Source organism: Schistocerca americana, chromosome X (genome assembly GCF_021461395.2).
Source record: "Schistocerca americana isolate TAMUIC-IGC-003095 chromosome X, iqSchAmer2.1, whole genome shotgun sequence".
Classification (NCBI taxonomy): Eukaryota; Metazoa; Arthropoda; class Insecta; order Orthoptera; family Acrididae; genus Schistocerca; species Schistocerca americana.
The window spans coordinates 783,368,361-783,395,406 of record NC_060130.1 but is presented as its reverse complement, the minus strand read 5'-3'; the positions used below and the strand labels follow the sequence as shown (position 1 = coordinate 783,395,406).

The 27,046-nt window shown below is 42.0% G+C and overlaps 1 protein-coding gene across 1 annotated transcript in view; it reads right to left on the bottom strand.

Moving 5' to 3' along the window:
* LOC124556317 (alkaline phosphatase, tissue-nonspecific isozyme-like) overlaps nucleotides 1–27,046 on the bottom strand; it is a 655,606-nt gene that overhangs the window by 524,475 nt on the left and 104,085 nt on the right. The window lies entirely within an intron of this gene.

Here is a 27,046-nt window from a genome sequence, read left to right as displayed (position 1 = left end):
TGTGCCGGACCGAAACTCGAACTCAGAACCTTTGCCTTTCGCGGGCAAGTGCTCTACCAACTGAGCTACCCAAGCACGACTCACGCTCCGTCCACACAGCTTTACATAATTATTGCAACATACAGCAGACGTAATGAATTTTTGCTTGTGTATGCTTTCTTCAATGTGTCTACTGCAAAACAAACTTGGTTTACATCCATAAATTTTTCTCGGTCATCACACGATTTCACGGCGTACCAAGCATATCGAAGCATATCTCCGCATATTGGTGCAGTCATGGTGTACGATTGCTTGAATTTTTATTCAGTCTTCTCTGTAAGCTATCTCTCCATTCTGTTCGACGATGTACGCGCTGTTTTGTAGCAGCTATACAAGGTTTTTCACTTGCCTGTAAAAATAAAATTCGCAACGCTGCACCATCGGAGTAAAGTTTGGAGAAATTAATGTAATACTGCACGTTGGCAGACGCTCTCCATCCTGATAAGTATCGTCGTACACACTGGATTCGTTTGTTCTTCCCATGAATCGAAAAATTAAAGAGCTTGTTCTTCTCTTACGTATGGCTTCAAGAATTCGTTTAGAAGATCGTTATGTAATGCTGTTTTGAGGGTGCAAGACTTTGAAGATGTTACAGTAACGTTTTTTGTATTTTTTCACCCAAGGTCCTAATGAGCCAGTGGTCTCTTGCAAGCAAACGAAGACAGTTGATTATGATTTTCCGTATAAGGTGACAGCATATTTAGCAGTGTACGAAGGTGCCGCCCTATGCAGTTCCGTTCGTCGCACATCTACCAACAGCGACATTCGATCCAGATACCTCGCACTTACGCAACTAAGCGCTTAACTGCTACGCTGTGATCTCCTTGAGTACTAGTGACAATACAAAGCAATAAGCACGCCTAAAATTTTCAAACTTAATTTTATACGAAAGAGTTGGGTTGCGTCTTTCTTTCTACACGTGTCGAAGCCCTAGTAGTACCCTACGCACACCATGAGGGAAAGTTTATACGGTCACATCGTAAGCGATTTTCTTGGCAACAGATACACGTTATGGCCTGAAATGGATATACCTGTGGTGTCTGTGGGTATGGGTTCACGATATCTTTCGCATTTCGTTTGGTCATTGTATTGGATGTTAATGCGGTCGTGGCGTAGATATCTGAAACTATAATGAGATTTCCACTCTGCAGAGGAGTGTGCGCTGATATGAAACTTCCTGGCAGATTAAAGGTGTGTGCTGGACCGAGATTCGAACTCGGGACCTTTGCTTTTCGCTGGCAAGTGTTGCCCGCGAAAGGCAAAGGTTCCGAGTTCGAGTCTCGGTCCGGCACACAGTTATAATCTGCCAGGAGATGTGTATAGTTTTACAAAACATCTCATTCCGTGAGTCTACACGAATGCAGATAAGGATAGTGCGTTAATGTTAACAAATAATTTTGAAGTTTCTCGATGACTTCAACTGCTTTGTGTATGACTCGTTTCTTAAAACGTCTGTATATTTGTAACAGTGTGTTCACTTATAACGACGTCCACAGTCTCCTATTTATGTAACGAGCTTCCAGTTTTCCTGATTACACTTTAAATTTTCACCATATTTGTGGCAATATACACGTTCCATTTTTTTTCTTTTGAATACTTTTCTTGTTCTAACTGCTTTACCGCCTCAACTTTCGTAAGCTTTGTTTTCATACTATTCCTGCCAATGTCAGACTCAGTCACAGTATCAGTCTTCGTAATTAATATCTTTGAATACATCAGCTTACTAGCCAAAAAAAAAAAAAAAAAAAAAAAAAAAAAAAAAAAAAAAAAATCAAATGGCTCTGAGCACTATGGGACTTAACATATGAGGTCATAAATCCCCTAGACTTAGAACTACTTTAAACCTAACTAACCTAAGGACATCACACACATCCATGCCTGAGGCAGGATTCGAACCTGCGACCATAACAGCAGCGAGGTTCCGGACTGAAGCGCCATGAACTGCTCGGCCACAGTGGCCGGCTACTTACTCGCATCCACTGGATGAAAACATCCAATGTTTCTGTCGCGACTTTCAAAGTACGCTACATATTGGCCGAGATCTGTTTCCCTGTCTGTGTTTTCAAATGTGAGGTTTCCCGCTGCAGAAGCTGTATTGTACTTCCTACACATTCGCTTTGTTGCTTCTTGTTGTTACTTGTTGTCAGCTGTAGAGACTTTCCTGTAGTCTTATTGGAATTTTCACTAGTCTCCTTTCCTCAGGTTCAACTCCAGGGATGTTGTTCGTGTTGATTGTCGGTATCGAGTGCCATTTCATAATAGTCTATCACCTCTTGAAAACGTATCCCGACTACAGTATTCACTGCAGTGATTAACGAGGGAACGATCAGACTTTTCACGTCGACACCTTCCCTGGTCCTGCCACTCATAGTTTAGGTTAGTTAAAATCCACTTGTTAAATTTTAGCTGTCGTCATGAACTGGAAATTACTGAAAAATAGTTATCAAATGTGACATGTATCTCATACTTTCCGCACTAGAAACTACCTCGTGTACGGACCTGAATTCTGTGCCTGCAAGGCTTGCCGTTCTGTTGTCAGCGCTTGTACTGATCTGCTGCTAACCGAGCGCTAAACCGCCGATAGAAAGCGATCGTAATATAATTAAATACCCATAGGGTAGGCAATTCATATTTTATCCATAAATTTCCTCGCAAATTGATATAGCACACACACAAACAAATACAAGGTTTCCACCACGTCTACATTACATTTATTCCTTCTAATTGGTACATAAAGCCGGCCGGTGTGGCCGTGCGGTTAAAGGCGCTTCAGTCTGGAACCGCGTGACCGCTACGGTCGCAGGTTCTAATCCTGCCTCGGGCATGGATGTGTGTGATGTCCTTAGGTTAGTTAGGTTTAAGTAGTTCTACGTTCTAGGGGACTTATGACCACAGATGTTGAGTCCCATAGTGCTCATAGCCATTTGAACCATTTTGCTACATAAATGTGAAATATTGATGTAATGTTCCAAATTTATATTTCCTGTGAACCATGAATGTACAATTAAGGACGAAACTTGACAGCCCCGCTGGTCGCAGACAGACGTAGGCTTTTTATACAGAAGTGGGGTAGAGGTAGGAATGAATCCGGCCTAATTCGGTATAATTTGAGATGCGTCACGAGTATTTAATCAGATTCTTCAACCGAGGAGTGGAAAACAGATAGTGTGCTATTGACTTCAACTTGAGAATGTTGTCACGGAGGCAGACTGGAGACTGTAGTGGTGTGTTGAAAATAATTTTCTGTGTTAATGTTCTTTAAAATGCCTTCCGATGGCAGAAAAATTCGCAGTCTAACGGTCAATACATGCATAGTACCAGGTGCAATCTGAAGTGTCTGTACTTCTTAGTCACGGTGAGCTCGAAATGCGGCAATTAATGATTCAGAACTTGTGTAACGTAACTAATAATCTAGAAGGAGAAGGGATCTGTTCCCATAAAACAGAAGAGAAGCGTGCCGCGTGAACAGTATAACGCTTCAATTTTACCATTCTTCCACACTTCGATGAGTTTCTCATAGGATTATTTGCGTGGAACATACATATTTTCACAGATCTAAAATATTCGGTCGATTCTTAAAAACAAACATATTTCACAGATAACACTGAATTATACAGATTAAATATTTGCTTTATTGTGTATGGATTTGAGAATTCAGCCGTGAACTGCACAGTTGTCTCTGAGGCGTCTTGCCACGGTTCGCGCGGTTCCCCCCGTCGGAGGTTCGAGTCCTCCCACGCAAGAGTGTGTGTGTTGTCCTTAGCGTAAGTTAGTTTAGGTTAGATTAAGTAGTGTGTAAGCCTAGGGACCGATGACCTCTGCATTTAGGCCCCATAGGAATTTACCACAAATTTCCAATTTCTGTATGTCTTCCTCCTTCGAATGAAAGCATCCTCTTAGTTCACCTTTCTATTTCAAAATTGGACAGTTTTTTATTATAAACACAAGATTCAGTAAAACTAGCGATATTATGCTAAGCTTTTGTAATAAACCAATCACCGGCCGTTGTGTCCGAGCGGTTCTAGGCGCTTCAGTCTGTAACCGCGAGACCGCTACGGTCGCAGGTTCGAATCCTGTCTCAGGCATGGATATGTGTGGTGTCCTTAGGCTAGTTAGGTTTCAGTAGTTCTACGTTCTACGGGACTGATGACTTCAGATGTTAAGTCCCATAGTCCTCAGAGCCATATGAACCATCTGAATAAACCAGTCAATCCATTTACAGTATTTTGAACCGCTTCATTTTCCGATCTGTTCCTCCATACAAATTTTGTTATATTTCTTGATTCAGTTTTATGAGATTTTTTTAAGCGACTAAGCAAACTTTGAGAGGCTGTCTTTTTTTTCTGTACTATTCGAGGTATCTAAATACTAAGAAAGAAAGGAAGGAAGATTGGAGTTTAACGTCCCGTCGACAGAGAAGTCGTCACAGACGCAGCACAAGCTAGTACAAGGTAGGGATAGGGAAGGAAATCGACCGTGATCTTTCAGAGGAGCCATTCCGTCATTGACCTTAAGCGACTTACAGAAATCACGGAAAATCTAGGGGATCTGAACCGTCTCAAGCCTAGTCGCCCAAGATGGTCTGACGTCGTTCCACCTATACAAACAGCAAACGTGAAATTTCTTTTGAAGAGTACTCATACAAAGGCGTTTCTTACCACTTTCGTTTACCCAAAACAATAACCCTTATTCTTTGTCTGATAAGGTAATTTTACTTCACTCCGTTTCTTTAGGAGACAACTGATAATTAAATGTGGCGCTATTACTCGAAAATTCGTCATTATTATAACTTTCTTCAATTTTTTCCGTCTTGACTCGATTCACAGTGTGCAGAATAAAGTGATCCAGTGGTTTCTACCGATATTTCTGCACTGTTTAAATGCACGATTGAAAGTTTAAGTACCATTTCACAAATCAAATTATACTTACGCGTGTTTTCTTTTGATGAGGTCAGCTGGAAAAACATTCACCGGTTTCCCTATTAGCTGCGAGTCGAGACATAATGTGCAGAATATCTTTTGAAACTCAAACTATGGTCATAAAGATGTGTTATCCAATACTTACAACGAACGCTGCTGTTTTAACAAGACGGCAGCACTTCGCCATCATGCGCACAACTTGCGCAGTAGCACCAGCTAGCGAGCTCCAGGGGTATTCATTTGTACATGATTGCTAAGTATGGAACTATTGCATCAGCATATACTTTACGTAACACTTTCTGATAAATCTTTGGTGAGTATCTGAATGTGAAAATTACTGTAGGATTTTCGTAAAGATGTGTGGGTTCCTATAAACTTTTTATAGCGAGAGTGCAGTCGTCTCTGCTTTCTCAACATTCTACGAATGGCGCCCTTAAAACAGGGTGAGGTTTTGCCGTGTTTTATTACATAACTTAAAAATCACTTCTCCATACCACGGTTTATAACGTATTTCAACTTTAACCACAATTATTCCTTATTTTTCAGATCTGAACTAAAGGTTCTCAGTTCATGCTTTAAATTAGTTGATAATGACTCTCTGTTAGGTCGACCAAACACAAATAGTCTCCACCTTTCTTGATAACGCTTTCTTATTTCTTTGTTGACATTTGTTCCTGTAACGGCATCGTGATCAGTAATCCCTCTCTCACTGGTGGCACTGTCGAAAATGTCGGCTGTGTTTGTATCCAGGAGGCCTAGAATATTTCTTTTGCGTTGGATTTGTCAGAATATTTGTTCGAGGCAGCATTACTCAGCAGTATTATTTGCCCTTACCGCCGATAACGTATGCGTAGTTTATACAGTCGTTACTGGACAAGTCAAAGCCGCAAACTATGCAATGGTTATATCCCTGATATCCAATTTAGGCTGTCTTTGAATGACTCTACGACAGATGTGCCTGAATCTGGTGGAGCGTAGAGATTGTTAATCTAAGCCCACTACCCTGGTTACCCTTATCGATATTACATTACAGTCGGATTCATTTTAGACCTCACTAGATTTAATGCTTTTACTTGTCGCTATAAAAACTCCTCGTGGAGGGTGTAAAAAAATGGCTCTGAGCACTATGGGACTCAACTGCTGAGGTCATTAGTCCCCTAGAACTTAGAACTAGTTAAACCTAACTAACCTAAGGACATCACAAACATCCATGCCCGAGGCAGGATTCGAACCTGCGACCGTAGCGGTCTTGCGGTTCCGGACTGCAGCGCCTTTAACCGCACGGCCACTTCGGCCGGCCTGGAGGGTGTAACCTGCCTTTCCGATGTACGTTCCACGTGTTGCAGAAAATTTCCCTATTCTCTACTTTAGTTTTCAACCAACTCCCAGTTCCTAGTATGATGTGCGCGTGACTACTTCCACCGAGCTGGCCGTTGTGGCCGAGCGGTTCTAGGCGCTTCAGTCTGGAACAGAGCGACAGCTACGGTCGTCGGTTCGAATCTTGCCTCAGGGATGGATGTATGTGATATCCTTAGGTTAGTTAGGTTTAAGTAGTTCTAGGGGACTGATGACCTCAGATGCTAAATCCCATAGTGCTCAGAACCATTTGAACTTCCACCGAGAGACGTGTGCTCTGAGACTTAACTGCGAAGTCTGTCGGGAGGAGGCACCTCGGAGTTGACAAAAACACTCAGATATCTCACTAAAGATCACAAGTGGGGCCTCAGTATGTCAAACCCAACAGGAACTTAAGCCTTCGCTTTCTACGTACGCAGCCAAAAAGAAGATGACAGTAAAATGTGGTGATACCGAGCTGCGTCACAACAGGAACCTTGCATGCTGTGTACAGGTTTCGACCGTACCCTATACTCTGAAACAATTTGAAAACGTAAAACAGAGTGTACGTTACAGCATGATTGACTCAGTGGCCACATTCCAGCTAATGTGTGACCGAAAACCTGGAAACATTTTCTCGTCTCCGCTGCACCTCTAATCAAAAGCCCTTAACGCAGCGCTTGGTAATGTGGATAATCGACATACGCTTAGTAGTACTCCGGCAGAAGCACTCTGGGATTTGGCAGGAATTAAGCATAGTGCGAGATGGAATTAATCAATTGTCGTAGCGTTGTACCAACTTTCCAATACTCTTGTCATAAAAGGCAGCCGCCTGTGCGTTCCGTCAATTCCCTACGCTGGTCTGCAGCTCGTTGTCTGCACCAAAATGCTGTCCTCATAGCCAGCGGTTCATTTGAGCAAAGAGATGAAAATCAGAGGGAACCATGTCCAGGCTGTAGTGTGGGTGATCAAACACTCCCCATCCAAAACGCTGCAAGAGCGTCTTTGTTTCAGGCGCTGTGAGTTCGCACAACATTGCCGCACTTCGCTGTCACGCATGACAGCTACATTATGTGAGCTACATGAAATCTGGCGGAAACCCTTAGTGAATGACGGCACGTACTTTACACTTGGAGGGAGTTTCTGTTGTTCAAGGCACCTTTATTTGCTCACTGTGTGCTCAGAACTGAAAACTGCAACGTGACCCAATCGATGGGGGAAATAGCCCTCGTACAATGGAACCCTTCTGCTGCATCACCTCTATTACCGGGTTTGTAGCAGATAGTTTCTGCAGAGGTTTCCACATAATCTATACTATTAATAAGACTGTACAACACTGATGTCTGTGTGATTGAATACGCTAACCTACTAGACGAATTTTCATGGGGTTTCATAGTTACCTTGAGCATAAATTGGGTCAACATATAGGTTTTATTTAATCAAAATCGGAACACAGAAGAAAAGGATATTGTTATCTAAAATTTTATCTAAAATCATCTGCTCAGCTTAATAGTCTCTTTCAGCTGTTTTTGAGTTATTCAAAATATTCAAATGGTATGACATGCAGATAGACTGTTTTATACAGATGGCGTTATTTGAGAAATTATTCCTCTTTTGAAATATATGTTAAGTTTTGTCTATTACTTTAAACTGTTTTCGCTTTATGCAGACATTACAGAAAAAATTAATATGACATTACAACTAAAAAAACAAAGTCTATATGAATCACGTAAGTGTAAGGCTTGTAAACCCAAAAAAGTTGGTTGTTGGAAAAGATGAAGAGACAAGAGGATACTGCACTGCGTGAAAATGTCGAGTTGCCTGTTTTAACAAAACCAACAATTGTTTTAAGACATTTCATTTCGAGTAACACAACTCCGATGATTCCTTTTTCGTAACATTTCGAACAATGTAATTCCATGCTTAATTTCGGATTAATTCAGTTTTTCTTACTTTTATGCTGACTTTCACCACAGACAAGATTGTTCAGAATTTGATCTTGGCTAAGATAAATTTTTAACTGTAGGTCACATTACAAACAGCCGAATTATCTGATTTTCGGATCGGTTGAAGACGTGAGCGTACCACCTTCAAAAAGGCAGTTTCTAGCAAATTCCTGGATATATCGTACAAATCACCAGTCACATCGATGAAATCTTTTACGCTTTTAAAGTGCGACAGAATCGATATACTGCACACCATCCTTCCTGGAAGGAAAGTTGTCACACGAGCTATAGTTGCGCAGAGTCATTAAACTATACGAAAAATTGATAACCTGACCCATGCACAATATGCGATCATGTGTTTGTTTGAACGAATGAGTTCGTGAAATTCATTCATTTACTGCCCGAAACACATTAAAGTACGATGGTAATCAAAGTCGTAACGATATAAAAAACAATATTTATTGCGTGACTGAAGGTGAACAAAGTGTAAATGTCCAAAGCTTGTGGCTTCCGAGGGCTCAATACACGTAAATGCTAGTCAAGTGGCTGAAGTAAAGCAGAGGGTAGGTGACCACACCCGTTGTTTGACTTTGTGCACAGTTACCCCTCCCATTGGGCTAATAGAAGCCGGCCTGCCACTGCTACCAACATGCCGCAATTTTCCGCAAACGCTAGAAGTTACTTCGTTCGTATACCGATTTACGGAAATTGGCAGATCGGATTTACTGATCTGCTCATCCTGTATTAGCTGAATGATACAAAGTTTTCCGCTGCACGGATCAAGTTAATCTGGTCTAGTTGCGTGAATGCACACTTCGTAAAATTTCGTAAACTACTACGGGGTAATACTTTCTAGATGGCTACGTACGCAACTAGATCTTATGGAAGCAATCTTCAGTTCCCCTGTTCACTGAACCTTTTTTAGATTTCTAGGTGTAGGGTGAGGTGATCTAAATATGATACAAAATCTTAAAATTAACCTGTATTTTTGAAAGACTAATAAATAACTAACTGTTAAGAAAAATTGTAAATACTACATAGTTTAAGTTGCTTTAAAATGCCACTGTATTTAAGTCTTTAAGGTTACAGTTGTAGACTAGAAAAAATAAAAAATGTGTATCATGTTTTGGACCGAAAACCTTAAATATGATACGACTCCTCCAATCTAAGACAGAGGTTTGAGGTCTTAAAAATGAGATAGGGAACACACAAAACGATACGTGAAGATAACGAATTTTTCCGTGGGGATATCTGTAGGATATTTACGACGTGAAACGTATGTCAGCGAGAAGTCTAGAATTCTTCTGTTTTTAATACTATGAAGTTAACCAGCAATGGGTAGGAACTGTTTACAATTATACTTAATACACCCACAATAATACAAAAATAAGGGCTACGCAAAACAGAATCACTATGTTATATTTTTTTATGAACATCTACAGGACCGTTAAACACAAAGTAGACTCTTCGTCTGATGTTTACCACTTCAGTATCAACACGAGAAATAGGAAGTTTTCCTATCAAATCACTCTTATTAATAAGAGAAATGTCTTTTTCAATTAACTGAGAAAATATTTTTTTTCCTTGTGCTTAAATTATAACTTTTTGGTCACATTTTTTGGAAATTTGTGGTAAGGTCTTATGGGACCAAACTGCTGAGGTCATCGGTCCCTAAGCTTACGCACTAATTAACTAACTTAAAGTAATTTACGCTAAGGACAACACACACACCCATGCCCGAGGGAGGACTCAAACTTCCGACGGGGGCAGCGGCGCGGACCGTGACAAGACGTCATAGACCAAGCGGCTATCCCGCGCAGCTTTTAGGTCATTTATCGGTATTTTTTGTATGGAGCAGACATATATATGTATGTTTTCCCCCCTCGGAATTTAGCCAAGACGTAAGCTCCTCCACCTACATGTGCTGCACCCATCACTACAATATGACTGGGTGTGGACTCTTCAAGGGGATCGACATTATCCATGTTGTCATCACTCTTCAACGGCATATCGGAATCAGAATAAGCCTCCGCAGTTTCCTTCTTGTTTGTTTGTTTGTTTGTTTTTGTTTGTTTGCTTGTTTGGAGGCTTTTCTTGTTCAGCAGTGAGTTTACTGCCGGAGGTGTGGCCCCGGGCGGTTGTGTTGCTAGAGTATGGGAGCGGCGGAAACCCACAGTACATCACTGTGTGAATTGTTGCTGGGCCTTTGGCAAAACAGTATCATATTATGGAATGGAGTGTATCATAATTAAGGACTATACTGACTACTTAATAGTCATCACAATATGACAAACGGGACAATAATGAATAATTCAGCAGACAGAGCACAATTTTCTTTCTATGTAACACAAATTTGGTGGATATATAGTCAATAGTTGCATAAGCGTGGCAAATGTTCTAAACCTGTGCCAACATTTATTTTTAGTCTAAACGTACGGTTTGTCTAAATTATTTTTTACCCCCAAACTGAAGTTTCTCAGGGAGAAACAAATTATGGCTAACTATTTCTGAAGAATGGCAGCATATCTAACAGTAGGAAAAGCTGTGATACATATGGTTCTTATGAATAGACTGGGTTTAGCATTTTTTTGAAAGTTTTGGCTTTGTAGTTTTAGGACACCTTATCCTTACATTTTGATGATGTTGACGTTAAACTTAATGGCAGGTAAAACTTGCTCAAACTACACTGACGGAACAACAACCATAACACCAAGAATGAGTTGTGTGATATAAACGAAAGTTGGTTGATGTGTTTCTACATCTGAAATATGCTGCCTATTCAAATTTCGCGCCAGTGCATGAGAGTGACGTTAGTAGCACCACTATGAGGATGAAAATCAGGCTTGCTTTAAATACATGCTGTAAGGGTCGCAAGCGTTAGTTACCTTTGAGAGTGAACGTGGAGAGTTGATTTTAGTCAAGAAAGCATTTTAGGCGACAAAGACGCCATTATCAGCACCTCAGTGAGTTTGAACGAGATCGTGTAATAGGACTACGAGAAGCTGGATGTTCCTGGTACGATACTGCAGAAAGACTTGGCAGGAATGTAGCCACTGCACATGATTGCCGGCATCAGTGGTCACAAGAAGGTACGGTCGACAGAAGACCGGGCTCCGGGGACCACGTGGTACTACTAGGGAGAGGACCATCGTGTTTGGTGTATGGCACTTGCGCCTCGTATTGCATCTGCAGCAGCAATCTACACAGCAGTTGACACCACAGAGACACAACGAACCGTTAAAAATCGGTTACCTCAAGGACAGTTCAGAGCCAGGCGCCCTGTAGCGTGCATTCCACAGATCCCGAACCATCACCACTTGCGGCTACAGTGTTGTCAAGAGAGAGTTCATCGTAGGGCAGGGTGGAGGCCTGTTGTATATTATGATGAAAACTGGTTCTGCGTCGTTGCCAGTGATGTACTTTGCTTTGAAGGAGGCCAATTGATGACCTGCAATCAACCTGTCTGCTGGTTAGACACACCTGGTGTTGTGGTCGGGGGTGCGATTTTGTATGACAGCAGGAGCAATCTTGTGGTTGTCCCACGTACCCGGACTGCAGAATTGTACGTCAGTCTGGTGATTCGACCTGTTGTGCTGCCATTAATGAGCAGCAGTCCAGGGATGGTTTCCAACAAGGTAACGCTCGTCCACATACCGCTATTGTAACCCAACATCTTCTACATAGTGTAGACGTGTTACCTTAGCCGGCTCGATCACCAGATCTGTCTCCAACCGAGCACATACGGGATATCATCGGATGACACCTCCAGTGCCATCCACAAACAGCATTAGCCATCACTGTTTTGACCGACCAAGAGTAACATGCACGGAATTCCATCCCACAAACTGATAAGCGCTCCCTGTACAACACGTTTCATGCACGTGTGCATGCTTGCATTCAACATTCTGGTGGTTACACCTGTTATTGGGAAATGCCGTGCGGCTCGGACCTCCCGGCGGGTAGACCGTTCTCCTGGTGCAAGTCTTTCGAGTTGACGCCACTTCCTCGACTTGTGTGCCGATGGGGATGAAATTATGATGATAAGGACAACACAACACCTAGTCCCTGAGCGGAGAAAATCTTCGACCCATCCGGGAATCGAACCCGGGCCTTTGGGTATGACGCTCCATCGCGCTGACCCGTCAGTCACCAGGGGCGGACACACCGGTTATTAATATACCAGCCTTTCACATTTGCAGTGGCTTATCTCGCGCTTACATTAACCTCTGATCTTACAATGGTAATTACTTAAATATGTTACCTTGAAAAATGTATTCCTAAATTTAATTACTCTGCATTAATTACTTTTTGGTGCTGCGACTTTTCCCGTCAGTGTACATAAAGTTTTGATTGTTGTAAATTATGACTACACATCTATTATATTATAAATGATTTCTTATCGCAAATAGTTTAGTTTTGTAGTAGAAATTAAGTAATTTTCTCAATTTATATAGAAATCTGTTTACTACTTTTCATTTCATTACAGCACTGAAATTCGAAATTCGCTTTAGATTTGGCAGGTTCATCCCACTAGGCGTTTCACATCAGGAACCATGTACATATTAGCTGAGCATGGAAAGGGGACATTCCCTTTCTAGGAAAAGACAGGGCTGTCTTGCGCGCCACTCAATACAAGTGATTTCCACCATATCCATACCAAACATGCATTTGCGTTAGTTGGCAGCTTTTGAAACCCAATCTTAACAGTATAATTTTGGGGAGCATGTTTCGGTGCAACATAGCATTTTGTAAGAACGTTTCATGACTAGTGCACAGTGCAGGACTAACCATGATAACATCAACTCTACACTGTTCCTCAAGCGTTCTGATAGTGTGTTAAAGAGTACTGGAGTCAATGCGAGATCCCGCATTACAGTGCTGGGTCCGCTTCGAATGAAGAAGTCTGCTGATAAATTATTCTACGTCTCATGAAGGATTGAGTATATAGTGTGATTCAGTATGGTGTGTTTCTCAGTAACTTACAAAATAATAACCAAACGGAATATTTATTTACATAAGCAAACGTAAGCAACGTAACTCTTTCTACGGAGTTAGGAACATCGAGGGGCATTCAGTAAGTAATGTAACACATATTTTTCTCTGAAAGCAGATAGCTTTTATTCAGGATTCAAGGGCACCACATTATTCCTAAAACTTATGGGTACAAAATCCTGTTTTTCAATATAATCTCCGTTATGGTTCAAATGGTTCAAATGGCTCTGAGCACTATGGGACTCAACTGCTGAGGTCATTAGTCCCCTAGAACTTAGAACTAGTTAAACCTAACTAACCTAAGGACATCACAAACATCCATGCCCGAGGCAGGATTCGAACCTGCGACAGTAGCGGTCTTGCGGTTCCAGACTGCAGCGCCTTTAACCGCACGGCCACTTCGGCCGGCAATCTCCGTTATGTGCCACGACCTTACGCCACCTTACAGGGAGGGCTTGTATACCCACATGGTACCTACATCTGCATCTACATCTACATTTATACTCCGCAAGCCACCCAACGGTGTGTGGCGGAGGGCACTTTACGTGCCACTGTCATTACCTCCCTTTCCTGTTCCAGTCGCGTATGGTTCGCGGGAAGAACGACTGTCTGAAAGCCTCCGTGCGCGCTCTAATCTCTCTAATTTTACATTCGCGATCTCCTCGGGAGGTATAAGTAGGAGGAAGCAATATATTCGATACCTCATCCAGAAACGCACCCTCTCGAAACCTGGCAAGCAAGCTACAACGCGATGCAGAGCGCCTCTCTTGCAGAGTCTGCCACTTGAGTTTGTTAAACATCTCCGTAACGCTATCACGGTTACCAAATAACCCTGTGACGAAACGCGCCGCTCTTCTTTGGATCTTCTCTATCTCCTCCGTCAACCCGATCTGGTACGGATCCCACACTGATGAGCAATACTCAAGTATAGGTCGAACGAGTGTTTTGTAAGCCACCTCCTTTGTTGATGGACTACATTTTCTAAGGACTCTCCCAATGAATCTCAACCTGGTACCCGCCTTACCAACAATTAATTTTATATGATCATTCCACTTCAAATCGTTCCGCACGCATACTCCCAGATATTTTACAGAAGTAACTGCTGCCAGTGTTTGCTCCGCTATCATATAATCATACAATAAAGGATCCTTCTTTCTATGTATTCGCAATACATTACATTTGTCTATGTTAAGGGTCAGTTGCCACTCCCTGCACCAAGTGCCTATCCGCTGCAGATCTTCCTGCATTTCGCTACAATTTTCTAATGCTGCAACTTCTCTGTATACTACAGCATCATCCGCGAAAAGCCGCATGGGACTTCCGACACTATCTACTAGGTCATTTATATATATTGTGAAAAGCAATGGTCCCGTAACACTCCCCTGTGGCACGCCAGAGGTTACTTTAACGTCTGTAGACGTCTCTCCATTGATAACAACATGCTGTGTTCTGTTTGCTAAAAACTCTTCAATCCAGCCACACAGCTGGTCTGATATTCCGTAGGCTCTTACTTTGTTTATCAGGCGACAGTGCGGAACTGTATCGAACGCCTTCCGGAAGTCAAGAAAAATAGCATCTACCTGGGAGCCTGTATCTAATATTTTCTGGGTCTCATGAACAAATAAAGCGAGTTGGGTCTCACACGATCGCTGTTTCCGGAATCCATGTTGTTTCCTACATAGTAGATTCTGGGTTTCCAAAAACGACATGATACTCGAGCAAAAAACATGTTCTAAAATTCTACAAGAGATCGACGTAAGAGATATAGGTCTATAGTTTTGCGCATCTGCTCGACGACCCTTCTTGAAGACTGGGACTACCTGTGCTCTTTTCCAATCATTTGGAACCTTCCGTTCCTCTAGAGACTTGCGGTACACGGCTGTTAGAAGGGGGGCAAGTTCTTTCGCGTACTCTGTGTAGAATCGAATTGGTATCCCGTCAGGTCCAGTGGACTTTCCTCTGTTGAGTGATTCCAGTTGCTTTTCTATTCCTTGGACACTTATTTCGATGTCAGCCATTTTTTCGTTTGTGCGAGGATTTAGAGAAGGAACTGCAGTGCGGTCTTCCTCTGTGAAACAGCTTTGGAAAAACGTGTTTAGTATTTCAGCTTTACGCGTGTCATCCACTGTTTCAATGCCATCATCATCCCAGAGTGTCTGGATATGCTGTTTCGAGCCACTTACTGATTTAACGTAAGACCAGAACTTCCTAGGATTTTCTGTCAAGTCGGTACATAGAATTTTACTTTCGAATTCACTGAACGCTTCACGCACAGCCCTCCTTACGCTAACTTTGACATCGTTTAGCTTCTGTTTGTCTGAGAGGTTTTGGCTGCGTTTAAACTTAGAGTGAAGCTCTCTTTGCTTTCGCAGTAGTTTCCTAACTTTGTTGTTGTACCACGGTGGGTTTTTCCCGTCCCTCACAGTTTTACTCGGCACGTACCTGTCTAAAACGCATTTTACGATTGCCTTGAACTTTTTCCATAAACATTCAACATTGTCAGTGTCAGAACAGAAATTTTCGTTTTGATCTGGTGGTGGTGGTGGTTAGTGTTTAACGTCCCGTCGACAACGAGGTCATTAGAGACGGAGCGCAAGCTCGGGTTAGGGAAGGATTGGGAAGGAAATCGGCCGAGCCCTTTCGAAGGAACCATCCCGGCATTTGCCTGAAACGAGTTAGGGAAATCACGGAAAACCTAAATCAGGATGGCCGGAGACGGGATTGAACCGTCGTCCTCCCGAATGCGAGTCCAGTGTGCTAACCACTGCGCCACCTCGCTCGGTCGTTTTGATCTGTTAGGTAGTCTGAAATCTGCCTTCTATTACTCTTGCTAAACAGATAAACCTTCCTCCCTTTTTTTATATTCCTACTAACTTCCATATTCAGGGATGCTGCAACGGCCTTATGATCACTGATTCCCTGTTCTGTACATACAGAGTCGAAAAGTTCGGGTCTGTTTGTTATCAGTAGGTCCATGATGTTATCTCCACGGGTCGGTTCTTTGTTTAATTGCTCGAGGTAATTTTCGGGTAGTGCACTCAGTATAATGTCACTCAATGCTCTGTCCCTACCACCCGTCCTAAACATCTGAGTGTCCCAGTATATATCTGGTAAATTGAAATCTCCACCTAAGACTATAACATGCTGGGAAAATTTATGTGAAATGTATTCCAAATTCTCTCTCAGTTGTTCTGCCACTAATGCTGCTGAGTCGGGAGGTCGGTAAAAGGTGCCAATTATTAACATAGCTCAGTCGTTGAGTGTAACCTCCACCCATAATAATTCACAGGAACTATCCACTTCTATTTCACTACAGGATAAACTACTACTAACAGCGACGAACACTCCACCACCGGTTGCATACAATCTATCCTTTCTAAACACCGTCTGTACCTCTGTAAAAATTTCGGCAGAATTTATCTCGGTCTTCAACCAGCTTTCTGTACCTATAACGATTTCGGCTTCGGTGCTTTCTATCAGCGCTTGAAGTTCCGGTACTTTACCAACGCAGCTTCGACAGTTTACAATTACAATACCGATTTCTGCTTGGTCCCCGCATGTCCTGACTTTGCCCTGCACCCGTTGAGGCTGTTGCCCTTTCTGTACTTGCCCAAGGCCATCTAACCTAAAAAACCGCCCAGCCCACGCCACACAGCCCCTGCTACCCGTGTAGCCGCTTGTTGCGTGTAGTGGACTCCTGACCTATCCAGCGGAACCCGAAACCCCACCACCCTATGGCGCAAGTCGAGGAATCTGCAGCCCACAAGGTCGCAGAACCGTCTCAGCCTCTGATTCAGACCCTCCACTCGGCTCTGTACCAAAGGTCCGCAGTCAGTCCTGTCGACGATGCTGCAGATGGTGAGCTCTGCTTTCATCCCGCTAGCGAGACTGGCAGTCTTCACCAAATCAGATAGCCGCCGGAAGCAAGAGAGGATTTCCTCGGATCCATAGCGACACACATCATTGGTGCCGACATGAGCGACCACCTGCAGATGGGTGCACCCTGTACCCTTCATGGCATCCGGTAGGACCCTTTCCACATCTGGAATGACTCTGCCCGGTATGCACACGGAGTGCACATTGGTTTTCTTCCCCTCTCTTGCTGCCATGTCCCTAAGGGGCCCCATTACGCGTCTGACGTTGGAGCTCCCAACTACCAGTAAGCCCACCCTCTGCGACCGCCCGGATCTTGCAGACTGAGGGGCAACCTCTGGAACAGGACATGCAGCCATGTCAGGCCGAAGATCAGTATCAGCCTGAGACAGAGCCTGAAACCGGTTCGTCTGACAAACTGGAGAGGCCTTCCGTTCAGCCCTCCGGAATGTCTTTCGCCCCCTGCTACACCTTGAGACGACCTCCCACTCTACCACAGGTGAGGGATCAGCCTCAATGCGGGCAGTATCCCGGGCAACCACAGTCGTAGTCCGATCGGGGGATGCGTGGGACGAGCTGGCCGTCCCCGACAAACCCCCATCCGGAACCCCACAGTGATGCCCATTGGCAACAGCCTCAAGCTGTGTGACCGAAGCCAACACTGCCTGAAGCTGGGAGCGAAGGGATGCAAACTCAGCCTGCATCCGAACACAGCAGTTGCAGTCCCTATCCATGCTAAAAACTGTTGTGCAAAGAACGTCTGAACTAATCTATAGAGAGCGCAAAGAAATCGACACAAAATTTAAATAGTTATTAGAGTGCAAGGTTGCCTAGTAAATGCAGTAGTGCTGCTACTTGCGCACTGCTGACCCACTGCTCGGCGGCGGAAGGAGACTACGCGATTTTACACTATTCAGGCACTAAAACGCGATGCTACAACTCTCAAATACTCTAATACGCCCGAAATTTATGAATTCAACAATGGAAGTACCAAAAACACGCAAAGAAATTAAGAATTAAACTGTGTAGCAAATGAGTGAGCTAGGAGTATACGACTTGCTGCTGCAGCTGCTTATCCAACGACGGCAGGGCTCGACATCGGAGCCGACATCTTGCTCCATCAATAAAATCTCCATCAACCACGAATTGCTTCCCGCGGAGTGCATCTTTCATTGGACCAAACAAATGGAAGTCGGAAGGTGCGAGATGCGGGCTCTAGGGTGGATGAGGAAGAACGGTCCAATGAAGTTTTATGAGCTCCTATCGAGTGCGCAGACGAGTGTGAGGCCTTGCGTTGTCATGGGGGAAAATAAGTTCGTTTGCATCACCTCGAATGAGTGTCAGCACGTTCCAGCGTTGCTGGAGACACAGCTGTTTGGGGCCGGCTGGGACGCAGAAATCGGACAGGTTAGCGCTACCTTGTTGCCGTGATGACAGTTGCCTCGCCAAAAGACTCACCGTGCTTTTGTTCACTGTCAGGTCTTCGTAGACATTCCGCAAGCGCCTATGAATATCTGCGATGCTCTGCTTTTCTGCCAAAATAATCTCAATGACAGTTCTCTGCTTGGAACGTACCACCGTTACAGACACCGTTTTGAAAGCTACGTAGGCGGTGCCACCTATCGGAAATTCACAAAACTAAAAAGGCTGAAGCGGAATATTTCACCATGTCCCACAATTAATTCCGCATTTTTTCTGGTCGAGAAAAAAAATTGTTGCATTACTTATTTAACACCGTCCGAAGTTAATTTACCAGGGAGCTGCAGAACGAGTTATGTATGTAAATAAAATATTATTTATTCTGTCATTTAGTTGATTTACAGATGAATTTAAGTCAGGTTACTCTCTGTTTTAATTTGGGAACTAGAAACGTTAGAAGTTTCAGGACTGGATGCAACATTCTGTATATAATTGGCTGTGTTCACATGGATGCTCTGGTGGCGCCCTTTTTCCTAATGCACGACTCAATGCGTCTCCTGAACGACTTGTGGACGAAATTTAAAGTTCCTGACGTCATGAAGCGACAAGCTTGCGAAGTCGCTGTTTGAAGTCATGTTCGGCCAGATTGTAGAATGGATCCTTATACAGCCGCATGGACGGTAGATAGGTATGCAGAAACAAAAGGGGTTTGGTCTCACAGGGAAATGAACATGGAATACACATTGCACGAGTACGTTGACATGATGCTTACTCTTGGCGAAGAATGACACGATTGCAACAAATCATCCATGGTCTATGCCGTGAGATATCCTGGTAGTGGAGCTCCATCATCCGCTACGTTCTCAAAAAAAATGGTTCAAATGGCTCTGAGCACTATGGGACTTAACATCTATGGTCATCAGTCCCCTAGAACTTAGAACTACTTAAACCTAACTAACCTAAGGACTGCACACAACACCCAGTCATCACGAGGCAGAGAAAATCCCTGACCCCGCCGGGAATCGAACGCGGGAACCCGGGCGTGGGAAGCGAGAACGCTACCGCACGACCACGAGCTGCGGACTACGTTCTCATGTGCTGAACAATGACTTCGAGAATCGAGTAGTTTGAGATGGTAAGGTGGTAATACAAGACCCCAGATGACTTCAGTCATCCCATTGACAAAGCATCTCTCTCCGTGACATTAGCGCATAGGCCGTTTAGAAGGCACGTTGAGTTGTCCCTTCAGGAAAATGGCAACTCAATTGAATACCTCACTTGAACACTTTATTTGTATCGTTTTTAGTCAGTATTCAACAGCAAAAGAATTGGAGAAAACATTAGACTGCACACTGAAAGCGAGATATTAGTCTACTGCTACTTCTTGCTTTTTGCATCTTGTTGTTGTTATCGAGGGAGACGCAAATTTTGAATGCTTCGTCCGTGCGTATTATAGCAAGGAACTTTCGTACGTCATCACATGTGATAGTAGAACCATCACCCATAACATACTGAAACAATCCTGCAGATCCTTAAAGAAAGCAATAGTCTCTACCAAAATTAACACTATAAAAGTTTATATACTCATAAAGCAATAACAAGACAGGTATTGAAAGAGTACATAGAACTCAGTAGTAAAACACAAGTCGTACATAAAGACAGTACAAACGTTCCCTTACAAATAACTCGTTATGTTGAAGCATCCTCCATTCTCTCTTTCTGTGTAACTGTATATTAAATACTCGGAAGGCCACCTTATGGTTTATGGTGCAGATCACGATGCGTATTTCTATAATTTTACGACTTCAGTGTTACATTCTTGAACGGCGCATGACAAGCTGGACTTCCTGTAGCAGCCAAAATTTCTCATACTTCACGCTCAGGGACTTTTCGCAAGTAAAACGTTGGTCGACTCATCTTGGAACGTACAGTTTCGAAATTGTAGCACTGTTGCAGCGTGAGCCATTGAGGTTGTGATGACTATGTCCATGACGCATTCGTCCCTGCTAAACGAAACCGTGATGAAACGTGCTGCTCTTCTTTGGCTCCATTCTCTGTTTTCTGCTATTACTGCCTGATATGGATTCGAGACAGCCAAGTAGTAACAAATAATTGGTCGAACGTAAATTTTGTCAGCTATTTTTCGCTGTAGCAGTTCATTCGCTTTGAAGAGGTTCGCTGTGAAGACTGTCGAAACGTCTGTTGTATAGTTGTTTAGTGTTTAATATTGACGCTTCCTAATATCCAGTCTCTTTTTATTCAAATTTTATATACGATTATTTTATTGTTGCACTTATCCACTTATAACTGATAGTTTTGAGTTTTATATTACTATTGGAAGTTTAACTGGTAAATATTTCCCCCTATGTTTTTCCCTTTACTATTATTTTACCATTTTGGGTAGTTTTCTTAAGGGTAGACGTAGACCAAACTGCATACTGATATTTAAACTTAGATATCTCCTACAACATTACAGTTATAAATTAAAAACTTGACTCTATTGTGTAGTACATAATCCACTATAGTCTCTGCAGTTTTTGTTTGATCATGTTCATGGAATTTCATTTTATAAGAATTTGAATTTTTAATTACCAATGTACGTATAATGTACATTTTCTCATAAACTATTCAAGCATTGAAGCTGAAACTTTATAGTATACTTCTTCATTAAAGGCTATTAAAACGTGTGCAACAGATTTTTGTTTCAGATCATAGTTACTTTCAATTTAATTTATTAGTCTTCTGTTACCTGGGACTGCTCTATGTTTCTCAAATTTTAAAGGATAACTTTTCTCAGAGAAAAAATAATGGAAAATCGGTGCACAGGATTATTCTGTACGTACTTCTTAACAACTCTGCCAAATTTCTGGATGTTAGCTCTTATAGTTCCCATGAACACCTTTTTTTTGAAAATGGTGAATAAAGTTGAATTCCCTGTATACTTGGGCATAGTAGACACTGGGAAAAACAATAAAAAAACTCTTCCATAAAAAATGTAGCGGGAAAACAACTAGCACAATCGTGAGGGTCAGGTTTTATTTCACCAAAATTATTCTCTGACTTCTTGCTATTTGTTTGATATTATAAATTACCTGAGGAACAGTTATGAATAAAAAATTACTGTTTCATTTCTTTTATTCATTAGTTATTATAAAAAATGTTACACAGATTGCAAATCATATTCTGTGGAAAAAATTAATAATAAATTTTTTTGTTTATTTTGTAACACAAAGGCATGGTTCAGACTGCTTCACTTTTCGTGAAATAGTTTGAAACAATCATTTCCTTTGCCAAGACATTAAGTACTGATTGCATTTTATGCACTTTGTCTTTGTTCTAGAACTGCAGCGCTCATACATATTTTAGTAAGAAAATGGGAATTATACACGAAATTGGTAACTCAGATCGCACATCTTTGTCACTGACCTCAACAGCACTGTAATTAATGGTTGGTGGAGGAAACTTCTGAACAAAATTTGATCTCCGAAAAAGCAGTGGTATGACACCTTCTGTGACAATGTGTGAACTCCTGCGCTCTTCAGGAACTTCTTCGGCACTCAAATCATCATCAGACGAGTCGTCTGCCTACTGAATATTTTAAGGTGAAGGATCAAACTTGTCGTCTTCATCTGACGAAATGCCACTCAAATCCGAATCCTCTAATAGAGAACGGATTTGATTGTCTGATAAACCTGCATACAATAGCGGGAATATGCATAAAAACTTTCCCATTCAAGACTATATGAAAAGCAGTAATATAGGGAGGCCATTGACCCAATCAACAACACCCACTCGAGGATGAAGTTACACAGTCAACACCTAACCCGCACAATCGTGCTAGTACAAATTTAACGCACAATTGCTTTGCAAAGATATTAATTCACTAATAATTATCAATATCACAACATTGTACACACTATTACAAATAACCAGATCCAGCAAATCGCCGAAACAATTCAATGTAACTTAATTATGAGCAACTAACCAAGCGCCGACATAATGGTCACTTCTCGATCAACTTAAACAACATTTGCTGCAATCTGTTGGCGCCGAATTGCAACATAAACATGATAAACGCGAAGCGCACAACATGCACGATCGTTGCAGGTCGGTTGGAAGCAAGGCAAGAGATTCAGTTTGTCGTCAAAAAAATAAAAACCGAACCTGCACGATCGTGTGGGTTCGGATGGAAACGGTTAAATCTAAAAAAAAATCACTTTATGGGAAATCTCATTAAAAATTTTTATTTCAATTTTTAAGAATATTGCCATACTTCTATGCACCAATGCTGTCCATATCCATAATCTTCATTCTCTTCCTTGTCTTGCTGGGGTATTCTCTCTCCCTGTTTCCTTTGCCTAGTCATCTTTTGGATATTTTCCTCTGCTGCCTGGGCTTTGTCAAGTCGCACTTCATCGATGCTTCGGAGTATCTTCAGTGTGAATGCACCTGGATAGAAGCCTAATCTCTGCAGGTACTTAATCCTGCCTACATTTCCACGGTTAAACACTAGACAGGCATCACACACACATTTGAGGACACAAACACTGTTTTGGGACAACGCATCCATATAAGGTGATTATAGCTCTCATTCGAATTTTGTGTACACATGTACACATTTTTTCAGCAGTTCAGGATTGGCTAGATATCTGAAAATTGACTTTATAACATTTAAAAGAGCAAGTGGCAAACCATGCTTATGGGTGTATGGGTTTCCACTGGCTTCTGCCTGACGATATTTGCATCACAAAATGCCACAAAGGTAGTGTTGAGGAGTCTGATCTGTGCAAAGTTTGTGGAAGAATATTGCCCACACTGCTTGCTGCATTGTTTTCACACTGTGTACATTGTCCCTGACAGCTTTCCCATAATATATTTGTAATGTGTGAATTTCTTTGTCTGTCAATCTGTTAACACCTCCCAGTGGCTTTCCACCTACTAATTTTTTGCCCTTCATTTCTTTCTTCAGTCTGAGAAGTCTGCCACCCATTCGCTTTTGAACATGTCCCACACATTTAAGTTTTTCAATTTTAACTAGTGAATCATAAGGATTGCTCTCTAAAACAGTCTTAAAAGCACTAGCATCTCCATCACCTAGGTACTTCACACACCTTGCTCCACATTGTTCTGCTGACCTTTGGAATATTAGTTTCATCCCAGCTACCTCCATCCCACCACTTGACCCCTCATAATTCTTACAGCAGACTTTCTTGTGTATCTCCTGATACCTTCCTTCTTCACTGCTGTCATAGTTCTTTTGGGTCTCAAAATAAGAGCAATATTTGCTTATTACTTGGAAGTCCAAGATTTTTCCTGTGTCCACACTGATGACAGATGACACACCATGAAGTGATGTATGGCCACTTTTCATCCACATTCCATCACAGGAGACACACAGATCTGTCCTCACATCACAATTACCTTCTGTCCCTTCACTGTTAACGTCTACAGCTTCCTCAACAGCCGCTTGCATGTTTTCCTTGCACTCAACCTCAAGAGCTCTGAGGAGTGTTTTGTTGTACTCAGTGAATCTAGCCACTGGTGGAGGCATATTCATCAAGCCACAAAACAAATTTGTGTCTTCTCTTCCTACACCCAAGCATGTCATGGCATAACACAATCTTGTATTAGCTTCATACGTTTTCACATGGAGAGCAGAAGTCTTGAAATGAGCATCATATTTGCAGACATCACAGAAAAGACGTACATTACTTACAATGCCAATTCTGGCATTGTCATCATACAGTCTGAGGCCCTTGGACCCACAATTACCACATGCACATAAAACATTAATCATATGGGCAAGAATTTCTAAGTCAATTAACCTAAATTCACTACAAAATTCGTCTTTAACACTGTACACTGCATCATTAATTCCTTCACTGATTTTCTTCTTCGACGAACTTGGCGATTTCATCGAAAACTGTTCTTCAAACATACAAGGAACATTTACAATATTCTTATTTAAACATTCTGTGCTCCTTACACGTGAAATTCGACACTTTCTCACTCTTTTGAATACACGGCCAGTGTTACGAATCATTTTAAGCAAAAAAAAAAAAGCTAATAAATTGCCAAACAACAAACTGTAACACGCACTATTCAAAAACAAATCATGTTAATAACCAAAGGAACAGGCATGTATAATCTTTGTCACAGCCTTCTAAATACGTCTGCTGTTCGTTTCGATTGTGTGACTGAAAAATAACACAAAAATATATTTAGAGTCAAGAAGGAGTGGAGCACAGCACAAATAAAGGAGACGTGGCAAGCGCAGACGGTGAAAAAAAATTTTAAAAATAGTTCTAGGCAGATTTCGATTACGAAACTTTCAGATGTCGTTCTTAAAACATCAACCTAATAGATTATGTAATAAAAAAATCGAATTTTTTCATTATTTTGCCCTACGTCTGCCCTTAAGCTCATACCTCCACTAAATATTTTGTAAGAATACAAATAATAACGATGTTGAGCGCCTTGAAAACACTCATCATCATCAAATATTAAATTACCTTGGATCCTCCCCACACGTCACAGTTTCACGTGGCACGTACCCATCCAAAGAAAACTGTGCACAACTTTCTAATTTTATGCATTCATACTCAACAGTTTCAACCCGACAGATGAATGTTTGTTCTTGGTTGTTCAGGTAATCTTCAATCTGATTCGTGTAACAATTACTAATCAGAAATATTTTCGTACACTTCAGCATTCCTTTTAACATCAGTTGTCATTAGTACTACAACGGCCTTATGATCACTCATTCCCTACTCGATGGTCAGTGAATCTGTCTGTAATCATGAGGTTTAAGACGTTACTGTCGCGAGTTGGTTCTATGGTTGGTCAAGGTAGTTTACTGACAAGGCGTTTAAGTCAATATCGCACATATCCTTTACCCTTATACAGTGTGAATTTCCAGGTCTATAACCACCAAACTGAAATTTCCACATGGTGCGGTACGATGATAACGAAATTTTATCGTGGCCTTTTTCAGTTTCTCCCTTGAGTGTTCAGTCACAGCGGCACCTGATACATGTAATCTAAAAATGCACCTGAGCACCATGTTCGACTCACTTTTGAAGCTTGCCAAATTATTTCGCCTTCTCAATTTAGCCTACAATAGACTCATTACATGTGCACCAGTTCCTCGTGGGATGAATTACGACGTCATAACTAGCGACCATACCATACCCGTGATATATATTACGTTCGGAATTAATATTTCGCTGCTGTTCGCTTCTGGTTTCAGTCAGCTATAAACTCACAATACAACATGGGCATTATTACCGCTAATGATGATGACCTGGTCCGTTCTTTAACTTTACGATTAATGATACTGTAGTTACAAATACAGTACTCACATTTTTTTATTCGTGACGGGAAGAAACACTAATTACCTCTCGGAATGTGGCATGTATTTCGTCATTGGGCCTATTGAGAAGCTCCATTATTCCAAAAAACCGTTACTACAAGCCCCTGCTATTAGTGTGTGCGTGTGGGGGACCGGGGGGGGGGGGGGGGGGGGAGAGAGAAGCTTTCGGGTTTAAGCTATCAACCCGGCTCCATAACAGAGGACAGTGAACACTTATGGTAACAATGATACATTCACTAAATGAGCATCTACCCTTTCTGAAAAAAAAGAAAAAACGGGATTGTTTATTTGTCGCGAAAGCGTCACGGATACGGGTCTCCGACACTCGTGGCTCGAGAAACAACAGAGGCGTTATACATTATAGAGATGTTTTCTGTTATTATTCCGAACGTGCACGTTCCGAAAAAGAGTCTGTTAGCATGTTACTACCTTCTGCAAATACCTAACGATGAGACGACGGCCACAAAATTTGAGAAATTTCAAATGAAAGGGAGGCTTATCGATAGTCATTATTTCCGAGCGCCATTCACAGTTGGAATAGGAAATGTCTGATCGATATCCTTTTTTGCTGACGAGCTTTTGCATACTCATAGAACGAAGTGTTTTCCAGCGTACTGCTGCGCATATTTCATGGCTATTTCCCTTTTACTATCGCTTTTTGGGAATGGAAATTTTCTAACAATATTAGTTGCGGCAAAAGGTATTTATTAGTTTCCCTGAGGATCTGAAGGTCAGTTCCAGCATGTTTCGGGTTGCATTTTTGCTGTATGAGATGGCCTGTAGAAGCAGTTTCGGTACTATCGACTTTTTAATGCTTCTCGCTCTCGCCTTCTCTCTCTCTCTCTCTCTCTATCTATCTATCTCTTTCTCTCTCTCTCTCTCTCTCTCTCACACACACACACTCACACGCACAATGTCGCTTGTGATGGACTCTTTTATTTATCGTATGGCCACTGAATCAAATATTCAAAATTTATGGCACACTGGACAAGAACAACATGATGCAAATTCGCGTACTGTGATATAGCTTTGTTTTGTTATTGTATACTGATGAAAGAAGATAACGGTGGAGTCATTAAATTTATGGTAAAAACAGTGTTAAAAATACGTGTTACCCATCATACAAAGGCAATGCAATGCGGCGAAAAGCC